Raw genomic sequence first — 13,423 nt, 5'->3', positions numbered from 1 at the left:
ATGGATTGAGGAATAAAAATGAGGGGGTTAAGTATTATGGAGACAGAAGGAAGAATTCTTAACCTTTTGTGTGGACTGGATTCCTTTGGCAATCTAATGAAAACTATAGACCTCTTCTCAGAATCATGTTTTTAAATGCATAAAGTAAAATACATTTCAATTATATTGAAATGCATTATAAAAATACATGTTTTTTTTAAAAATTTCACAATCTCACTGAAATGTACCTTCATATGGTGGAGAGATTGGAGTAATATGTGTAGTACTGCCTGAGATCTTCTGTTCCTCATTTCTCTTCCCTGTGATATGTAAGGGAAACCGATCCAAGAGCCTACTGACTTGTTTCGAGAGGTATTAACAGTATGCTGAAGCCAGCTTATATTCATTTCAGAGCCAAAAAATTAAATTTTTTGTGTTTATGCTGAAGCATTTACACATTGGAAATCAGAGGACACTATATATCCGGGCCCAATTTATTTTGTTGATTGTCTAGACTTTAGAAAATGATTAACAATATGTTAAAAATACAGGTTAAACTCAAAAATGTGTTTTGTATACTTTTTTCCCTTCAAGGAGATAATTGCTAAACATTTACTATCATTCCCCTATTTGCCCCACAAACCATAACTAAAATATTTCATGACTTGTTTTAAGAGGCTGAAAGTCCACAGAAGAAACTAATTTAAATTTTCTTGCCTAGAGCTACTACTGGTGTTCATATTCAAATGTTTGTCGATGGAAATGTTGCTTTTAATTTAGAAAACTCTCCCTGGCAATTAGGACAGAGGCTTTCTTCCTTTGTCTTTCCTGATCTATTACAAAACTCTTTGCTATTTCTCAGTTCTGTATGTGAATGCAAACAACTCAGTACCCCAAATGACATCACAGAATCAGACACAACTCAACAACAACAAAGTTCCCTTAGTCTTTGATATTTTGAGTGTATTTAGCATTCAGCACAGTATTATAGATAGATATACATATAGCTTATGGATTGATTCCATGAATGGAATAGTTTCTTTCCATAATCCAAAAAGATAAGGGAATCTTTTATGCCTCCAATTGTCAGGTTCAAAGAACCAAAGATCATTTCTTCAATCTTATATATGTCATGCCATCCTACTCTCCCACAGCTGACTGCTTTCTGATACAATTTTGAGGTGTTGTCCTTAGTTGACAGGATTAGAACTGAAAGGAACCTTAGAGGCCATGTAGTCTAATTCTTTAATTTTACAGATGAGAAAACTGAGGCCCAGAAATGTTGAGGTACCTTGGCCAACTCTTTTAACAAGGGTAATAGAAGAGAGTTTAAAACTCTTTTAACAAGGGTAATAGAAGAGATGAGATTTGAACTTAGGTACTCCAGCTCCAAATCAGGTACTCTTTTGATTAGATGGAACTCTTTTGCTGGAATACAGCATTCTTTCAGAATCCTGGAAACTCACTTAGAGGGGATTCTGGAAGCCATTTAGTCTGCTTATGTTTTGCAATTTATGTGTTGTATAAAACTCAGCAGAAATTATTATTTACCCAATAGGTATTGGTGATGATGATAAAGCATGAAGGGAAGAAAGTAAGAGAACATCAGGGAATCAGTGTAGAAGTATATGAAACTGGAACTCAGGACAGCTGAGGTTGAATCTTGTCTCTGACACAGAGAAGCTGGCTAAATTTGAACAACTTCTTCACTTTTCTAGACTTCAGTTTCCTCACCTGTAAAATGAAGGAGAGAGGAGATAGAGTAATAGATTATCTTGAAAGTATCTTCGAGGTAACGTCTAAAATTCATTCTAGTTTTTGCTATAAGATTTCTTCCACTTTTGACATTCTATTATTTTTATTTTAACTTTAAATTAAATTGAGTTCTAAATTCTCTCTCCTATCCATTTAGAATGTAAGCAATTATATGCTTATCATATCATTTATACATATAAAGTCCTGCAAAACATATTTCCATATTAGCTGTGTTACAGAAACAAGCAAAAAATCAAAGACAAGAAAAATAAAGTGAAAAAAGAATGCTCAGTCTCCAGAGGTAATTAGCATTTTTCATCATGGGTCCTTTGAAGTTGTCTTGCATCATTATTTTGATCAGAATAGCTGTCACTCATTGTAATCATATAATATTTGCTGTTATTGTCTACAGTGTTCACCTGCTTCTGCTCACTTTATTTTGTATTATTTCAGATAAGTCTTCCCAAGTTTTTCTGAAACTATCCTGTTTGCTACTTCTTGCACAATAGTATTCCATCACAATCATATGCCACAATTGATTCATCCATTTAACAATTTCTAGACATTTCCCCAATTTCCAATTCTTTGCCACCACAAAAAGAGCTGCTATAAATATTTTTGTATATATACATGCTGTTGTTTTTTTCTTTGATCTCCTTGGATGCTTTTAGGTTCCTTTGGTCTTTAAGATTTTATATTCTACCAATTAGTGTTATAACATTCCTTTTAATTATTACATTCTATGCCTTCTATGATGAGAGTTGAGAATACTTATTTTGGTCTGTATGACTAAGTTAAGACCTTCATCTTCAGAATAAGGGTGGCAGAGCCTAAGTCAGAAGATGGCCATCTCCAGAGAGAAGGCTTGAGTAAAGCTTAGATCTTTATAGCAAAAACAAAAACTAAAACTAAGCAGTCTTTGTTTTAGGAAATAAGTTTGCTTTGCTGAAATTACTATGTGAAGGTCAATAAGAAATTTTACTATTTTTGAGGAGGTTGTTTTTGTTTATGGGTTTTTTGGTGAGGAATTAGAGTTAAATGACTTGTCTAGGGTCACATTTACTAGCTGCCATCTAGCTGCCCTTCAATAAGGAATTTAATCAAGAATTTTCCTGAATGCAATTCAGGAAGATTTGTGTGAGCTGATGCAGAATAAAACAAGCAGAATATTATATACAAGATTAACACTGTAAAAAACCAAAAACAAAAAAAACCCCAGCAAACCAAACCAAACCAAATATCCTTAAAAAACTCTCACCAACGCAATAACCACCCATAATTCTAGAGGACCAAGGAAGCATGCTACCTATCCCCTGATGGAGAGTTGATGGTCTCATGAAGAATGAGACATATTTGTTTCTTTGTTTTATGTTGCTAATATAAGAATATTTTTACTTGCTTACGTGTATTTATAATTTATAATGGTTTTTTTCCTTCTTTTATTTCTCCCATGGTGGGATAAAATGGAGAGGAAACCAATTTTTAATAGGTAATGGAAGAGATACCATAGATATGAAAACAACTGACTAATTTAAAAAATTAGAACAGATACCTGAAAACTACAGGCTAGTGATAATGATTTTGGATTTTAGGGAAAATTTTATAACATAGCATTGAAGAGATTATTAATGATCATCTTGAAAGAAAGTAGTAGTCTAACTTTAAAAGTTAAAGTAGTAAGTTCTAACTTTAACAACATTCTAACCTTAATTCTTTTTTTTTTAATAGGAATACTAAACTGATAGACTAAGGAAATAACATAAATATAGTTTTCCAGGAATTTAGCATACATTTGATAAATTAATTTATGCTATTTTGTGGAAAAGAGGGGAAAAATGTGAGCTGGACAATAGTACAATGAGATAGATTCAGAATAATAACTCTGTTCAACCCAATTGTTCAGCCTACTGATTCTAGTGGATCAATGGTGAAAAATGATATCTACCTCCTGACCAAGAGATGAAGAACTAAATATGTAAAACAATAATATACATTTTTGAACATAGCCATTGTGGGGATTTGCTTTGCTTCACCATGCATATTTGTTACATATTTGGGGGGTTAATGGTTAAATGTTAAGGTCTCTTGGAAGGAGTTATGCAGGAATAATATTCCAGGATCTGTACTTGGTCCTGTGCCATCTAATGCTTCTGCCAGTAATTTGGATAAAGGAATAGATGGCTTCCTTACTGTATTAAAAGATGATACCAAGTTAGATGATAAATTAACACAGATGAATAACAGAGTCAGAGTCCAAGAAGAATTTGAGAGGCTAGAAAATTGAGATGAATCTAAGAAGAGAGAATTTAATAAAGATAAATGTAGTCTTAAGATGTTCTAGAAACTTCATATAAATAAGACAAGAGAGACATTATTTTTTTCCCTTTTTAAAATTAATTTTATAATTATAACATTTTTGACAGTACATATGCATAGGTAATTTTTTACAACATTATCCTTTGTACCCCCTTCTGTTCTGAATTTTCCCCTCCTTCCCTCAACCCCCTCCCCTGGATGGCAGGCATTCCCATACATATTATATGTGTTATAGTATATCCTAGGTACATATATGTGCAGAACAGAATTTTATTGTTGTTGATTCAGAAAGTAAAAATAACCTGGGGAGAAAAACAAAAAATGCTAACAGTTTACACTCATTTCCCAGTGTTCCTTCTCTGGGTATAGCTGATTCTGTCCATCATTGATCAATTGGAATTGGATTAGCTCTTCTCTATGTTGAAGATATCCACTTCCATCAGAATACATCCTCGTACAGTATCATTGTTAAAGTGTATAATGATCTCCTAGTTCTGCTCATTTCACTCAGCATCAGTTGATGTAAGAGAGACATTATTAGACAATTTGTCTGAAAAAGATGCTGGGGTTTTAGTGGACTACAAGCTCAATGCAAATCAACATATCTCCCAACAAATATAGCAGTCAAAAATCTAATGCCATCTTGGGCTACATGGAGAGTTATAATTGTAAAACCAGGGATTGGACATTGAAAGAAGCAATCTTCCCCCTTCAACTCACCAGCCCAAAAGAATCACAGTGGCTAGTCAATCTCAGGACTTGAGAGTCGTATCTGAATCATCTCCACGTCCTGGATCTCCTGTAGTCTTGGTTGGTTGCATGAATCTCTGACAACAGAAATAGCAATATCCCCTCTCCATCATCATCTGCATGCTTTCTAAGTTAGGTAGCAGCAGCTTTTTGTTCCCTCTGATTCATGTGGTAACCAGGAAGTCTGAATCTAAAGAGCAGCAAAAGGAACAGAAAGGAAGTCACTATTTTCTAACCCACCCATCTCCAGTTTGTCCCCAAGGATAGTACAAGGAACATTGTTTAATGCTAGGCTTCTAAATTTGAATTCATTCCCTAAATGTTTTAAAAATGAGATTTTTATCCTAAAAATTTGTTATAAAGCTCCCCCTTGCCCCGCAGTTTCCTGCGTTTTTTCTCACTTTAAGGCATTTGGGTTTGTATATGCAAAAGTATTTATTTTATATAATAAAATTTTCTATTTACATCCTGTGAACCTATATATCTCTTGTTTAGTCATGAAATTTTCTCTTCTCCATGGATCTGATAGATCATTTCTTCTACTAAGCCTTTATACCCACATTATTTTGGCTTTCTTTGGCTCACTGATAATAGCCCATTAGCCCAATGATCTGTTTAGGTTTTGATGGCTTAGAATGGGAGTAAATTTTCTGTTCTGGTAAAAAATTCTGAGGGTCTCTTCCTCCAGGATTAATACTTTGGTATGGCAAATTGGGCTACCTTTTGTCTCACTTCTTATCTGTCCCTATCAGCCCTTAGTCAAACTGAGAACTGGGAAAAACCTTAATTTAGAAAGACCATCCTGGACCATCACTAATTGTCTTGCCTTTTTTCCTTGCCAATAGACTCTGATGACTACAGGAAAGAGTGAGGCTGATGACTTTGCACAGCTTTGCCTCACTCCAATCCAATTTACATGCAAGTCAAGACACCATGCTCATAATGTTCCTCTTCAAGAATGAAAGACTAACAACAGGCTAAAAATCTATAATACTCCTTTGTTTTGCCAGTCTCACTATCTTGACAAGAAATTCATTGACAAGTATTTTAAAGCACCTGACATGAAGGTGCTGAGTTCTTCATTGGGGTTATAATAAAACAAAAGCAATCCCTGTCCATGAAAAGCCTTCCAGGTCTTCAGTAGGGACTGACTATCTCTTCTCATCTCTTCTTTTGACCATTAGTAGATGAACTAGCATTGAGTAGCCCCCAAGAATCCACAAGGTCATTGTTATCAATCATATTTTCTTCTGAAACAGTACTGTTCCCACTCTATATTATTATAGTCATTCCCCTTGTGTATCATTTCTTCCCTTCATTACCTCTTTATACCATTTAGAATCATTCTATCCCTCCTCATCTTTTTTTATCAATTTTATCTTTGAATGAATGAATGATAAAGCACTATTATGCTTTATTATTATAAGAATTATTGGGGGTAAAGCCAAGATGGAAGAGTAGACAGGGCTTTGCCTGAGTTCTTCCTAGCTTCCCTCAGAATCAACTCTAGATCAAGCCTCTTTGGCTTTTGGAGGGAGAGAACCCACAAATATTTGGAGTGTAATAATTTTTCAGGATAAGATATCTTGGAAGGACTTCAGGAAAGGTCTGTCTTATTAAGCAAAAGGAAACAAGGCTAAGCATACACCTGGTGCAGGGAGGCCCAGGGCTGAGACTCCCCAGCACAGAGAATCTAGTAGGAGACTCTTAATCAAAATACAGCAGTATTTTATATATATATTTTATAAATATAGCAGTGGCATCAACTGGTTCAGAAAGCCAGTGGATTAGCAGACTGTCTGTAAGATCTGCAATGCAAGAACAGAAGACATGGAGGCAAACAGGTAATGAAATATAATAGGATGAATGAAATATAATAGGATGATTTCAGAAATATAAATATAATAGAAATATAATAGGATGAATGAAATATAATAGGATGATTTCAGAAAAGCCTGAACAGATAGATTTACATGAACTGATGCTATCTGAAGAACCAAGAGAACATTAACATTGTACACAGCAACAATAAGATTATGTGATGATCAACTCTGAAGGATTTTGCTCTTTTCAATAATGAGGTATTCAGGCCAATTTCAATAGATTTGTGATGGAAAGAGCCAACTGCATCCAGAAAAAGATTATGGAGACTGAATATGGATCACGATATAGTATTTTCACTTTTTTTGCTATTGTTTGCTTGCTTTTATTTTCTCATTTTTTTCCTTTTTGATCTGATTTTCTTGTTCAGCATGATGAATGTGGAAAAATATTTAGAAGAATTGTACATATTTAACCTATATTGGATTGTTTGCTGTCTAGGGAAAGTGGAAAAAAGGAAAGAAGAAAAATTTGAAATACAAGATTTTGCAAAGGTGAGTATTGAAAACAATCTTTGCAAGTATTTTGAAAATAAAAAGCTATTGAGACAGCTAGGTGGTGCAGTGAATAGAGGACTAGCCCTGATGTCAGGAGGACCTGAGTTCAAATGTGGCCTCAGATGCTTAACATTTTCTGGCTGTGTGACTCTGGGTAAGTCACTTAACCATATTGCCTCAGCAAAAAACAAGACCAAAAAAAAAAAAAAAAAAAGTACAATTGGCCAAATGCAAAAGGAGGTAAAAAGGCTAACTGAAGAAAATAATTCAGAAAAAAATTAGAATTGGACAAATGGAAGTGAATGACTCAATGAGACATTAAGGATCAGTCAAACAAACAAACAAAAAAGAAAGAAAAAAGAAAAAGAAAGAAAGAAAAATAGAAGAAAATGGAAAATACCTTTTTTTGAGAAATAATTGACCTGGAAAATAAATCTTAGAGAGACAATCTAAGAATTATTGTATTATCTGAAAGCCACAATGAAAAAAAAAAGAGCCTCAAAAACATTTTTAAAGAAATCAAGGAAAACTGCCTCCTAGTGGTGAGGTTTGTTTCCCTTCATTTCCTAGTGGTGATGAGGTTAGTAGCAATAAGACAATTGTTAAAATCCCCTTTTTGATCAGCCACAGATTCACTTATTCCTGAATTATTAATTGCAAAATGAAAGTTTATTGTTGGATAGAAATCAGTTTGCTAAGAGACTGACTTTTATAGTGGCAGAATCCTATAAGGGAAATGGAATCTTGTGCTGAGAAAATGCCTTCTCAGTGGGCAGGGTCCTAGCAAATTGCTTCTGTAAGGAGTGAATTTAAGGGGCTGGGACAGCCTGAGTTGATCAGACCAGGATTTCTCAATTGAATGAGAATTTAGAATTTCAAAAAGATTAATGGGAGTTGATTTGCCCTTGAATAGTGTTGCTTCTCTCATCCAGAGAAGATGGGCCCTCTCTCTAGACTCCTTAGAGCCTGAGAGATCCTGATCAAAAAGGAGACACAATTTAATTTTAAAGGAAAGACAGTTTAGTGATAATCTTAAAGGGAACATAGCTTCAGTAAAGGGAACAGTTTCCCTCTCCCTTTGATGAGATCTAGATAAAGAATACCTAAATAAAATTAGGATTAATTGAGGTCTAGTGCCAGGTTTGGGGTACAGGGAGTCAAATGGAGCTCCCCTGCAACCCCTTTGGATTCGGCGCAAGGATACAGAGTTAAATGAGGTTTAGTGGCAGCACAGAGTCCTCTGTAAATGAATTTACAAGCCCAAAAACCTAGATTGATATAAAAAGGTTTATTGTAGGTTTTGGAAGTAAGGTTAAAGTCTGGTTAGTAAAAGGTATTAGGAAGAAATACACCCAAAGTGGCGGACAGAGAGTCTGTGATGCAAATCATGGTGCTTGCATGTTTCAACCCTCTGCCCAGAGATGATTCCAGCTTGGCTCTTTTATTTGCTTGAAGGTGCCTATGGGCAGTGCCAAGTTCTTGGCGGGCTTTTCAGATAAGGAAGAAACTGTTTGTTGGAGGTTGGGAAACCTGAGCAGATAGTGGGGGCTGAAAAGCCCAAGCCAGCTCAGATCCAGTGGGGACTGGGCCCGGATATTCAAAAGGGTGCTTTTTGACCAGGATTTGTGAATCAAGGTCAGCCATGGGGGTTGGGAAATCAGAAAAGAATCTTAAAGGGGCTACCACCTCCATCATCTTCACTAGAACCAGAGGATAAAATAATCATGTAAAGAATTCGCTGATTGTCTCTTGAAAAAGAACCCAAAATGAAAACTCCAAGGAATATTGTAGCTAAATTTCAGGATTATCAGAACAATGACAAAAGACTGCAAGCAGCCAGAAAGAAACAATTAAAATCTTGAGGAGCCACAGTCAGAATTATCTAGGATCTAAAAGCTTTCAATTCGATCAGGTCCCAGAAAATTATATTCTGGAGGGGAAAGTAACTTGGACTGCAGCCAACAGTCAACTATCCAGCAAAATTAAGCAATATCTTTCAGGGAAAAGATGGATATTCAATGAAATATGGGTTTTTAAAATTTATTTTTCATGAAAAGACCAGAGCTGAACAGAAACAAAACAAAACAAAAATCATTATAAATATTTTGTAATTATAAGCATTACTAAATTCTTAACTCTATGTTAAGCCCTGGGGATGCAAATAAAAGAAAGCAGATGTTCCTGCCTTCAAGAACATTCTAAATTAAAAAGAGAATACAATAAAAAAAACCCAATGCTTCTATTCTTTCCAGAAAAATTTATTCTTCCATAACCTGTCTTCTAGGATACTTCTCTGAGTCCCTTTGACCTCAGAGCAGGCCTATGACTGAGTTTAGCTTATGAGAGAGGAAAAATGAGCCCTGGATTGTCATGTTGCTTAAGCTTGACTTATTCAAGTGCTTTTGCCTCAGAAAGAGGACTTTCCTAGCTCACTTGAATGCTAGTGGTTTCCCTTCGAGAGTAGCTCCCTTTTACCCTTTATAAATCATGTCTGTGCAGTTTTTTGCCTGTTATCTCTGACATTAGACCATGAGCTCCTTGAGGTCAGGGATTTTTTTTTTTTTTTTTGCCTTTATTTGCATTCTCAGATTTTAGCACAAAGCCTGGTAGGTATTAGGTGATTAAAAATGCTTCTTGACTTTTAACCCTTCACCTTCTTCTCCAAGATGGAGACAGATCTGCACTTTGGGCATGTATAGAAGTTATTCAGTACTGCCATATGCAAACATGATGTCTCTCCACGAGTCACTGAGACATTTAAAGACAGAATCTCCTCATTATTTTGTCTTCTTTTGGTTCATAAATTGGCTAATCCTGGTAGCTATGACAAACTGTCTGTTTTGAATAGTAACACACACTGAGAGAGCTCAGTCTCAATTAACATCTGAAGGAGTTTTTATTTATTTAAGCAGACTTCCTGATTTTTCTCTCTATCAGATCACATGATTTGCTTAGTTACTTTTAATTGGCAGTTCATACATCCTTGCCAAATGAATGAACAGAAAATGGTACTATCTAATTAGATCTATCTACCTGGTGTTTCCTTATTGGTGATCTTCTGTTATACTTCCCTGATCACTCAACTCTGTTCTGACTTGAGAGACAGATTCTAGTCTTACTGAGCTCCTATACTAGCTGTGACATCTTGGGTAAATTAGTGAACCCTCTAGGCTTAGTTCTGTCATCTGTAAAATGGAAGAAATATTGGCACTATTTTCTGTGTATGGATGTTGTGAGGATCAAACAAGAAAGTATGTGTGAAAGTCTTTTGTAAGAGTAAATGACATATAAAAGCAATTTCTTTCTAAAGTGCTTACAATTTACAAAATACCTTCCTCACAATAATGTGAGATAGTAAAGTAATATTGCCCCCATTATATAGAAGAGGTAACTGAGCCTCAGTGAGGTAAAATGCTCAGTATCGCATAGCAATTACTGTTGGAGCCAAGACTCCAACCCAGGTTTTTTGATGACAAGACCATCACTGCTTCCAGTACGCTGTTGGATAAATTGTTACTGTTATTGGGGGCAGTCATTTCCCATTCTTGTCATCAAACTTAGAAAAAAGGGACACTGTGGTATCTCTAAAAGTCAACAATGCAAAAAGGACAAAATGTTTTGTTTTGTTTTGTTTTTCAAAGACAAGGAACCTCTGTTCAGGCTACATCTTAAGGGGGAAAAATTCTGTACCCACAAAGAACTGGCATCCTAACAAAGACTGCTGATTGTATGCTCTAGCTGGGAAGGATTCTGGAATTAAGAGAGTCAGTACCTTCCCAGCCCTGGAGTATCAAGGGCTCTCTGATCAGAGTAGTCAAGAAGGTGTCAGTTCTAGGTGGGACCCTGGAGTTGGCAGCTTAAGTTCCAAACTTCTGAAAATCTGGAGAATGTCCTACCCCAGGCAAGGCAAGCACCAGTGAGAAGCATCCGGCTCTGGACCGTTTTTCTCCCAGGCCATCAGCAATTCCAGTTGATCATGGTAGTGAAATCATTAATACCAACTTCATAGTTTAGCCCCTGTTGCCATAATAATGACCTAAAGACTAATAAACAACTGGTAGCTGGCATTTTGACCCGAATCAGGCAGAAAGGGAGACCAGGATATCAGAGATCACAAGTCTTCTTTGTCCATAAAGTTTCCATAGCAGTATGACAAACATAAAAATAATTTGCACTTGGCACAAATAATGCTATTTTGAGTTTTCCCCAGCATGTAAGTTTACTAGGAGCCCAAAAACTTTTAGTTGCAAAAATCTTGGTCAAATGTGTAAGGAGATGCTTATCTGTTAGCTAAGGGAAAGGAATTTTTGAAGGACATTTTTGTTTTGTTTCAGAGTAAAGGTTTTTGGAATGTGTAAAAAGATGCCTTAAGTTAACATGGTGGAGAGGAAGTGCCCCTAGACACAGAAGCACCTGCTTTGCATTGGCAAAAAGGTAAAGCAAAAGAAGGCAAAATACAATTGCATATATATAAGAACAACTAATATTTTACTTGGCTTAGCTTAAAAGATACTTAGGGTGCAACAACTGAATCTTAATCTCCAGGTTAAGCTGCCAGATGGACTTAGACTTCTTCTATTTCTCTCCTTTTGCATAGATATACAAATTGGGTATGGGAGTGGCAGAATTATCAATTTCCAATTTTCCTTTCAGTGCCTTCACCTGGGATTTGATGTAGTTCAATTTAAGATAAGGAAATTTCCAATAATGGTTTATAATTTGGCTTATGTTCATCCTTTTTTTATTTGAGACTCTCATCTCCTTCCCCATCTTTGTGTGAAAGCAGTTCTGAGACTGCTCAAATATAGAAGAGATTTCTATGAATTGAATGCAGAAAGAAGGGAATAGAACTGGAATAATTTCTACAATATTATAGAGAAAAACAACTCTGAAAGACCTTAGAACTTGCTATGATAAACTATGAGTCTAAAAGAATAAAAATATAACATGCTACTCACCTCCTCAGAGAAGTGATAAGCTAAAAATGTAGGACATAAATTTCCAAAATTAGTTTGTGTGGGAATTTGTTTTTGCTGAACTATGTAATTATGTATTGAGAACTTTATTTTTTCAGATTTTTAGAAAATTTGACAAATGGTAAGAGAGTCATATTAATTTTTAATGTGCTTACAAATTGAAAAATAAAAATAATATTTAAAAGCAAGCTTTTGACACTGTCAATCACCCTCTTCTCCCTGATTCTCTTTGCTTTCTGTTTTCATCACACTAATCTCTCTTGATTCTCCTTCTTTATGTCTGATTGATCCTTCTCTTACTCCATTACTGGATTTTCTTCTTCCACGTTATATAAAAAAATAATTAACTCAAGTATCCTCCAAAGCTCTGTTCTAGGTACTCTTCTCCCTTCTTTTTCATTTGGTAAGCTCATCAACTCCCATGATTTTACTTGTTATTTCTCTGAAGGTGATTCTCAGATTCATTTTTCCATACTTATCCCTCTCCAAACCTTAATCTCTGCCTTTAGGTAATCACCAACTGTCTATTAAAGTTCCTAAACTAGATGTTTCATAGATAATCTTAAAGTCAACATGTCCCAAAACTGTAATTATCTTTCACCCCACAAACTCCTCCTTTTTCAACTTTTCTATTACTCTCAGAGGTACCAATATGTCCTAGGCTCACACTCTACTTATTATTCTATACTCCTTTCTCTTCCTCACCCTCCAAATCCAAACTGCTGCCAAAGTCTGTTGATTTACCTTTGTAATATCTCTTGTATTATGCCCCCTTCTCTCCTCTGACACTGCTACCACCTTGTCCAACCCTCATCATCTTACATTACAATAGTCCATTTATTGTCTTCCTGCCTCAAGTCCCTTCCCCATGTCAAGCCAACTTCTACTCAACTGTCAAAATAATTTTCCTAAAATGCAAGAGTAACAATATTATCCCCTCCATCCCATAAGTTCCAGTGGCTCTCTGTTGTCTCCAGGATCAAATATAAAATGTTCTGTTTGACTTTTGGCCTTTCATAACCTTGTTCCTTCGTATCTTTCCAATCTTACACTTTACATCCACCCCACCTCAACTCGGTACTCTGCAATCCAGTGAAACTGAAACTCTTGCTATTCCTCAAACTAGGCAGTGTAAAGGGCTAGAACTGAGCAAATGCACTTGGATAATGGAGCACATGAGACTAATTGCCAATTGGACAGTTCTCTATTAACTTGTTTGAAGGTTGACCCTCCCCAGCTGTTCTGTACTGACTTGATTGGTGAGACAAA

The 13,423-nt window shown here is 35.7% G+C and overlaps 1 long non-coding RNA gene across 1 annotated transcript in view; it reads left to right on the top strand.

Moving 5' to 3' along the window:
- The window catches only part of LOC141557374 (uncharacterized), a 31,326-nt gene extending 19,711 nt beyond the window's left edge, over positions 1 to 11,615 (top strand). The window contains exons 2-3 of the long non-coding RNA XR_012486774.1: positions 7,123 to 7,175; positions 11,513 to 11,615. This is a non-coding gene — a long non-coding RNA (uncharacterized LOC141557374). The remainder of the gene's footprint in view (positions 1 to 7,122; positions 7,176 to 11,512) is intronic.
- The last annotated feature ends 1,808 nt before the right edge of the window (positions 11,616 to 13,423 follow it).

Source organism: Sminthopsis crassicaudata, chromosome 2 (assembly GCF_048593235.1).
Source record: "Sminthopsis crassicaudata isolate SCR6 chromosome 2, ASM4859323v1, whole genome shotgun sequence".
In the NCBI taxonomy this organism is placed as follows: Eukaryota; Metazoa; Chordata; class Mammalia; order Dasyuromorphia; family Dasyuridae; genus Sminthopsis; species Sminthopsis crassicaudata.
The sequence above is the reverse complement of the archived record's forward strand: the minus strand, read 5'-3'. Positions and strand labels throughout refer to the sequence as shown.